This window comes from Lissotriton vulgaris, chromosome 7, assembly GCF_964263255.1.
Source record: "Lissotriton vulgaris chromosome 7, aLisVul1.2, whole genome shotgun sequence".
In the NCBI taxonomy this organism is placed as follows: domain Eukaryota; kingdom Metazoa; phylum Chordata; class Amphibia; order Caudata; family Salamandridae; genus Lissotriton; species Lissotriton vulgaris.
Window position 1 is genome coordinate 1,391,098,058 of NC_141695.1, and position 7,500 is coordinate 1,391,105,557.

Below are 7,500 nucleotides of genomic sequence, written 5' to 3' on the forward strand. Positions count from 1 at the left end.
AAAATTGGAACGATACAGAGAAGATTAGCATGGCCCCTGCGCAAGGATGACACGCAAATTCGTGAAGCATTCCATATTTTTAACAGCTTTTAGGAGAGAAATCTTTTTTGTTTTCAAGACTAATTGAAAAAATAAAGCAGGTCCCAGTGCTGTCCCCGTGATATGTATTTTTCAATTAGTCTCTCCTCAACATTTTTAATGTATTTGCTTTGCAGTAAAGAAGGTGCGCTCTATGTTCAGCTGCATTTAGCAAGGAAGCCTGCAGGACTTCTGGGACTTTTCTTTCTCTTTTTTAGCCTCACTGTCATTATTCTTCACCACCCCCAAATCTATACTGCTGCAGTGTTGTGTTGCTTCGTGGGAAGCAGGACAAAGAGAAGGGCAGGGCATATGCAAATGAAGGCCTCAGGGATGTCTGGGAGTGCCTTTTTAGCAGTATTGTTAAAGTCCACCTTGCAACCGGATTGGTCGGGTAAGCTGAAAAACACCATGCCAGATTGGGCACCAGGTCTCTAGGCGCTTGGAGGACATATTGGGTCTACATCCCTCAGTTTCTGAGGTCCAAGAAATGTTCACCCTCTACCCTAATAGAGAGGTCTTGGCCGATCGTGGCCGAGAGGGGAAGAAGGTAGCAGTGCAAGATGCTTCTGGTCCTTCTCTAATAATGGACCAACTTTCTCTCTCTCCTTACCTGTGGTTCTGCCTGGCTACTGGGGCTACCAGTTGTAAGCCTGCAGCCCACAGGGAGTTGGTTTGTTCCTCTCACACATGTAAATGGGTAAGCATTCAAGTGCACACACCTGCCCACGTCCACAGACCCTCGCGCACACACACTTTTGTCAACAAGCTTTTTCGCAATTAAGAGTATCAGGGACCCATGTTGAAATACAAAAGCAGCACACCACATGACGGCCATCACATAGAGTCCAGCAGCAAATGGGAAACGTTTAACTAGCTGTGGTCCTATTACTTGCGCTCTACCGTGGAACAACTGCTGGATGAGTCCTGCTGGAGAATATTGAACCTACAACAAGTCTGGGGTAAATAAGAATTCCACAGGAATATAATCAAACAGGGACCTACAACCCTTCCGAGCCAGATAGGAGTCGAACCTACAATCTTCTGATCCGTAGTCAGACGCGTTATCCATTGCGCCACTGGCCCTATGTAGACTTATGCATCCTTTTGTCCTTATGTGGGCTAGAAAGTGTGTGTGTGTGTGTGTGTGTGTGAAGGCACAAGGAAACCCATCTGACCTCCTGGAAGTCTGTTCTGTGAGGTTTTCCCAAGTTTTACAAAGGACTTTAGGAGAAGGAAGCACCTAAAAGCTAGGCGAAATGGTCCTAGATCCAAGGAAATCTTTTAGATCAGGCTCAGTTTCTTAAATAGTTTGCATTAACATAATCAGTTCCAGGTCTGTGTGGGGCTGAGCTTGAGAACTCCTTAGTAAGTAGGCGTTTACAACAATAAGGGGTTTAATATTACAACACAGGCGAACATTCAGACACATTATCATAAGCTCACCTTGTCCAGGGACCCAAGCATGCTGCCTTTCCACTCTCAGAGCCCTTCACCTAACCTACTGTGCAGCTGTTTCACCTTTAATATCACTGTTCCACAGGCAGCGTGACGTCACAATGCTCCTTGTCTGTAGCCCGAACCAGGAGCCTTTGCAAACCTGGTATAATCTACATACTTACGGTGTGTTTAGTCTTGGACCACAAATGCAGTGAAGAATAATGGATTGCTACTCTTCATACATTTTTGACCATTGGCTCAGATTTGAATGCGTACTGGCCATCTGAGCATCTCTGCCAGGCCACCCTATGTCTAGAGACTGTAGATTTAGAGAGTTTATAAACATTGTCAGTTCATCAATAAAGTGTGCTCGCTTCGGCAGCACATATACTAAAATTGGAACGATACAGAGAAGATTAGCATGGCCCCTGCGCAAGGATGACACGCAAATTCGTGAAGCGTTCCATATTTTTAACAGCTTTTAGGAGAGAAATCTTTTTTGTTTTCAAGACTAATTGAAAAAATAAAGCAGGTCCCAGTGCTGTCCCCGTGATATGTATTTTTCAATTAGTCTCTCCTCAACATTTTTAATGTATTTGCTTTGCAGTAAAGAAGGTGCGCTCTATGTTCAGCTGCATTTAGCAAGGAAGCCTGCAGGACTTCTGGGACTTTTCTTTCTCTTTTTTAGCCTCACTGTCATTATTCTTCACCACCCCCAAATCTATACTGCTGCAGTGTTGTGTTGCTTCGTGGGAAGCAGGACAAAGAGAAGGGCAGGGCCTATGCAAATGAAGGCCTCAGGGATGTCTGGGAGTGCCTTTTTAGCAGTATTGTTAAAGTCCACCTTGCAACCGGATTGGTCGGGTAAGCTGAAAAACACCATGCCAGATTGGGCACCAGGTCTCTAGGCGCTTGGAGGACATATTGGGTCTACATCCCTCAGTTTCTGAGGTCCAAGAAATGTTCACCCTCTACCCTAATAGAGAGGTCTTGGCCGATCGTGGCTGAGAGGGGAAGAAGGTAGCAGTGCAAGATGCTTATGGGCCTTCTCTAATAATGGACCAACTTTCTCTCTCTCTCCTTACCTGTGGTTCTGCCTGGCTACTGGGGCTACCAGTTGTAAGCCTGCAGCCCACAGGGAGTTGGTTTGTTCCTCTCACACATGTAAATGGGTAAGCATTCAAGTGCACACACCTGCCTACGTCCACAGACCCTCGGGCACACACACTTTTGTCAACAAGCTTTTTCGCAATTAAGAGTATCAGGGACCCATGTTGAAATACAAAAGCAGCACACCACGTGACGGCCATCACATAGAGTCCAGCAGCAAATGGGAAACGTTTAACTAGCTGTGGTCCTATTACTTGCGCTCTACCTGTGGAACAACTGCTGGATGAGTCCTGCTGGAGAATATTGAACCTACAACAAGTCTGAGGTAAATAAGAATTCCACAGGAATATAATCAAACAGGGACCTACAACCCTTCCGAGCCAGATAGGAGTCGAACCTACAATCTTCTGATCCGTAGTCAGACGCGTTATCCATTGCGCCACTGGCCCTAGGTAGACTTACGCATCCTTTTGTCCTTAAGTGGGCTAGAAAGTGTGTGTATGTGTGTGTGTGTGAAGGCACAAGGAAACCCATCTGACCTCCTGGAAGTCTGTTCTGTGAGGTTTTCCCAAGTTTTACAAAGGACTTTAGGAGAAGGAAGCACCTAAAAGCTAGGCGAAATGGTCCTAGATCCAAGGAAATCTTTTAGATCAGGCTCAGTTTCTTAAATAGTTTGCATTAACATAATCAGTTCCAGGTCTGTGTGGGGCTGAGCTTGAGAACTCCTTAGTAAGTAGGCGTTTAAAAGAATAAGGGGTTTAATATTACAACACAGGCGAACATTCAGACACATTATCATAAGCTCACCTTGTCCAGGGATCCAAGCATGCTGCCTTTCCACTCTCAGAGCCCTTGACCTAACCTACTGTGCAGCTGTTTCACCTTTAATATCACTGTTCCACAGGCAGCGTGACGTCACAATGCTCCTTGTCTGTAGCCCGAACCAGGAGCCTTTGCAAACCTGGCATAATCTACATACTTACGGTGTGTTTAGTCTTGGACCACAAATGCAGTGAAGAATAATGGATTGCTACTCTTCATACATTTTTGACCATTGGCTCAGATTTGAATGCGTATTGGCCATCTGAGCATCTCTGCCAGGCCACCCTATGTCTAGAGACTGTAGATTTAGAGAGTTTATAAACATTGTCAGTTCATCAATAAAGTGTGCTCGCTTCGGCAGCACATATACTAAAATTGGAACGATACAGAGAAGATTAGCATGGCCCCTGCGCAAGGATGACACGCAAATTCGTGAAGCGTTCCATATTTTTAACAGCTTTTAGGAGAGAAATCTTTTTTGTTTTCAAGACTAATTGAAAAAATAAAGCAGGTCCCAGTGCTGTCCCCGTAATATGTATTTTTCAATTAGTCTCTCCTCAACATTTTTAATGTATTTGCTTTGCAGTAAAGAAGGTGCGCTCTATGTTCAGCTGCATTTAGCAAGGAAGCCTGCAGGACTTCTGGGACTTTTCTTTCTCTTTTTTAGCCTCACTGTCATTATTCTTCACCACCCCCAAATCTATACTGCTGCAGTGTTGTGTTGCTTTGTGGGAAGCAGGACAAAGAGAAGGGCAGGGCCTATGCAAATGAAGGCCTCAGGGATGTCTGGGAGTGCCTTTTTAGCAGTATTGTTAAAGTCCACCTTGCAACCGGATTGGTCGGGTAAGCTGAAAAACACCATGCCAGATTGGGCACCAGGTCTCTAGGCGCTTGGAGGACATATTGGGTCTACATCCCTCAGTTTCTGAGGTCCAAGAAATGTTCACCCTCTACCCTAATAGAGAGGTCTTGGCCGATCGTGGCCGAGAGGGGAAGAAGGTAGCAGTGCAAGATGCTTATGGTCCTTCTCTAATAATAGACCAACTTTCTCTCTCTCCTTACCTGTGATTCTGCCTGGCTACTGGGGCTACCAGTTGTAAGCCTGCAGCCCACAGGGAGTTGGTTTGTTCCTCTCACTCATGTAAATGGGTAAGCATTCAAGTGCACACGCCTGCCTACGTCCACAGACCTTCGCGCACACACACTTTTGTCAACAAGCTTTTTCGCAATTAAGAGTATCAGGGACCCATGTTGAAATACAAAAGCAGCACACCACGTGACGGCCATCACATAGAGTCCAGCAGCAAATGGGAAACGTTTAACTAGCCGTGGTCCTATTACTTGCGCTCTACCTGTGGAACAACTGCTGGATGAGTCCTGCTGGAGAATATTGAACCTACAACAAGTCTGAGGTAAATAAGAATTCCACAGGAATATAATCAAACAGGGACCTACAACCCTTCCGAGCCAGATAGGAGTCGAACCTACAATCTTCTGATCCGTAGTCAGACGCGTTATCCATTGCGCCACTGGCCCTATGTAGACTTACGCATCCTTTTGTCCTTAAGTGGGCTAGAAAGTGTGTGTGTGTGTGTGTGTGTGAAGGCACAAGGAAACCCATCTGACCTCCTGGAAGTCTGTTCTGTGAGGTTTTCCCAAGTTTTACAAAGGACTTTAGGAGAAGGAAGCACCTAAAAGCTAGGCGAAATGGTCCTAGATCCAAGGAAATCTTTTAGATCAGGCTCAGTTTCTTAAATAGTTTGCATTAACATAATCAGTTCCAGGTCTGTGTGGGGCTGAGCTTGAGAACTCCTTAGTAAGTAGGCGTTTAAAAGAATAAGGGGTTTAATATTACAACACAGGCGAACATTCAGACACATTATCATAAGCTCACCTTGTCCAGGGACCCAAGCATGCTGCCTTTCCACTCTCAGAGCCCTTCACCTAACCTACTGAGCAGCTGTTTCACCTTTAATATCACTGTTCCACAGGCAGCGTGACGTCACAATGCTCCTTGTCTGTAGCCCGAACCAGGAGCCTTTGCAAACCTGGTATAATCTACATACTTACGGTGTGTTTAGTCTTGGACCACAAATGCAGTGAAGAATAATGGATTGCTACTCTTCATACATTTTTGACCATTGGCTCAGATTTGAATGCGTACTGGCCATCTGAGCATCTCTGCCAGGCCACCCTATGTCTAGAGACTGTAGATTTAGAGAGTTTATAAACATTGTCAGTTCATCAATAAAGTGTGCTCGCTTCGGCAGCACATATACTAAAATTGGAACGATACAGAGAAGATTAGCATGGCCCCTGCGCAAGGATGACACGCAAATTCGTGAAGCGTTCCATATTTTTAACAGCTTTTAGGAGAGAAATCTTTTTTGTTTTCAAGACTAATTGAAAAAATAAAGCAGGTCCCAGTGCTGTCCCCGTGATATGTATTTTTCAATTAGTCTCTCCTCAACATTTTTAATGTATTTGCTTTGCAGTAAAGAAGGTGCGCTCTATGTTCAGCTGCATTTAGCAAGGAAGCCTGCAGGACTTCTGGAACTTTTCTTTCTCTTTTTTAGCCTCACTGTCATTATTCTTCACCACCCCCAAATCTATACTGCTGCAGTGTTGTGTTGCTTTGTGGGAAGCAGGACAAAGAGAAGGGCAGGGCCTATGCAAATGAAGGCCTCAGGGATGTCTGGGAGTGCCTTTTTAGCAGTATTGTTAAAGTCCACCTTGCAACCGGATTGGTCCGGTAAGCTGAAAAACACCATGCCAGATTGGGCACCAGGTCTCTAGGCGCTTGGAGGACATATTGGGTCTACATCCCTCAGTTTCTGAGGTCCAAGAAATGTTCACCCTCTACCCTAATAGAAAGGTTTTGGCCGATCATGGCTGAGAGGGGAAGAAGGTAGCAGTGCAAGATGCTTATGGGCCTTCTCTAATAATGGACCAACTTTCTCTCTCTCTCCTTACCTGTGGTTCTGCCTGGCTACTGGGGCTACCAGTTGTAAGCCTGCAGCCCACAGTGAGTTGGTTTGTTCTTCTCACACATGTAAATGGGTAAGCATTCAAGTGCACACACCTGCCTACGTCCACAGACCCTCGCGCACACACACTTTTGTCAACAAGCTTTTTCGCAATTAAGAGTATCAGGGACCCATGTTGAAATACAAAAGCAGCACACCACGTGACGGCCATCACATAGAGTCCAGCAGCAAATGGGAAACGTTTAACTAGCTGTGGTCCTATTACTTGCGCTCTACCTGTGGAACAACTGCTGGATGAGTCCTGCTGGAGAATATTGAACCTACAACAAGTCTGAGGTAAATAAGAATTCCACAGGAATATAATCAAAAAGGGACCTACAACCCTTCCGAGCCAGATAGGAGTCGAACCTACAATCTTCTGATCCGTAGTCAGACGCGTTATCCATTGCGCCACTGGCCCTATGTAGACTTATGCATCCTTTTGTCCTTAAGTGGGCTAGAAAGTGTGTGTGTGTGTGTGTGTGTGTGAAGGCACAAGGAAACCCATCTGACCTCCTGGAAGTCTGTTCTGTGAGGTTTTCCCAAGTTTTACAAAGGACTTTAGGAGAAGGAAGCACCTAAAAGCTAGGCGAAATGGTCCTAGATCCAAGGAAATCTTTTAGATCAGGCTCAGTTTCTTAAATAGTTTGCATTAACATAATCAGTTCCAGGTCTGTGTGGGGCTGAGCTTGAGAACTCCTTAGTAAGTAGGCGTTTACAACAATAAGGGGTTTAATATTACAACACAGGCGAACATTCAGACACATTATCATAAGCTCACCTTGTCCAGGGACCCAAGCATGCTGCCTTTCCACTCTCAGAGCCCTTCACCTAACCTACTGTGCAGCTGTTTCACCTTTAATATCACTGTTCCACAGGCAGCGTGACGTCACAATGCTCCTTGTCTGTAGCCCGAACCAGGAGCCTTTGCAAACCTGGTATAATCTACATACTTATGGTGTGTTTAGTCTTGGACCACAAATGCAGTGAAGAATAATGGATTGCTACTCTTCATACATTTTTG

The 7,500-nt window shown here is 45.3% G+C and overlaps 8 non-coding genes across 8 annotated transcripts in view; 4 read left to right on the forward strand and 4 right to left on the reverse strand.

Moving 5' to 3' along the window:
- The window catches only part of LOC147705466 (U6 spliceosomal RNA), a 107-nt gene extending 26 nt beyond the window's left edge, over positions 1-81 (forward strand). Inside the window, exon 1 of the small nuclear RNA XR_015298230.1 lies at positions 1-81. This exon is cut by the window's left edge and continues 26 nt beyond it. This is a non-coding gene — a small nuclear RNA (U6 spliceosomal RNA).
- Positions 82-1,091: 1,010 nt separating this feature from the next.
- On the reverse strand, positions 1,092-1,164 carry TRNAR-ACG (transfer RNA arginine (anticodon ACG)). The gene has a single exon. It is a non-coding gene; the product is annotated as a tRNA-Arg (tRNA).
- Positions 1,165-1,884: 720 nt separating this feature from the next.
- Positions 1,885-1,991, forward strand: LOC147705468 (U6 spliceosomal RNA). The gene has a single exon (XR_015298107.1). It is a non-coding gene; the product is annotated as a U6 spliceosomal RNA (small nuclear RNA).
- A 1,013-nt stretch (positions 1,992-3,004) lies between these two features.
- On the reverse strand, positions 3,005-3,077 carry TRNAR-ACG (transfer RNA arginine (anticodon ACG)). Its single transcript has one exon. It is a non-coding gene; the product is annotated as a tRNA-Arg (tRNA).
- A 718-nt stretch (positions 3,078-3,795) lies between these two features.
- On the forward strand, positions 3,796-3,902 carry LOC147705470 (U6 spliceosomal RNA). The gene has a single exon (XR_015298108.1). It is a non-coding gene; the product is annotated as a U6 spliceosomal RNA (small nuclear RNA).
- Positions 3,903-4,913: 1,011 nt separating this feature from the next.
- TRNAR-ACG (transfer RNA arginine (anticodon ACG)) lies at positions 4,914-4,986 on the reverse strand. Its single transcript has one exon. It is a non-coding gene; the product is annotated as a tRNA-Arg (tRNA).
- A 718-nt stretch (positions 4,987-5,704) lies between these two features.
- LOC147705472 (U6 spliceosomal RNA) lies at positions 5,705-5,811 on the forward strand. Its single transcript, XR_015298109.1, has one exon. It is a non-coding gene; the product is annotated as a U6 spliceosomal RNA (small nuclear RNA).
- A 1,013-nt stretch (positions 5,812-6,824) lies between these two features.
- TRNAR-ACG (transfer RNA arginine (anticodon ACG)) lies at positions 6,825-6,897 on the reverse strand. Its single transcript has one exon. It is a non-coding gene; the product is annotated as a tRNA-Arg (tRNA).
- Positions 6,898-7,500: the final 603 nt, after the last annotated feature.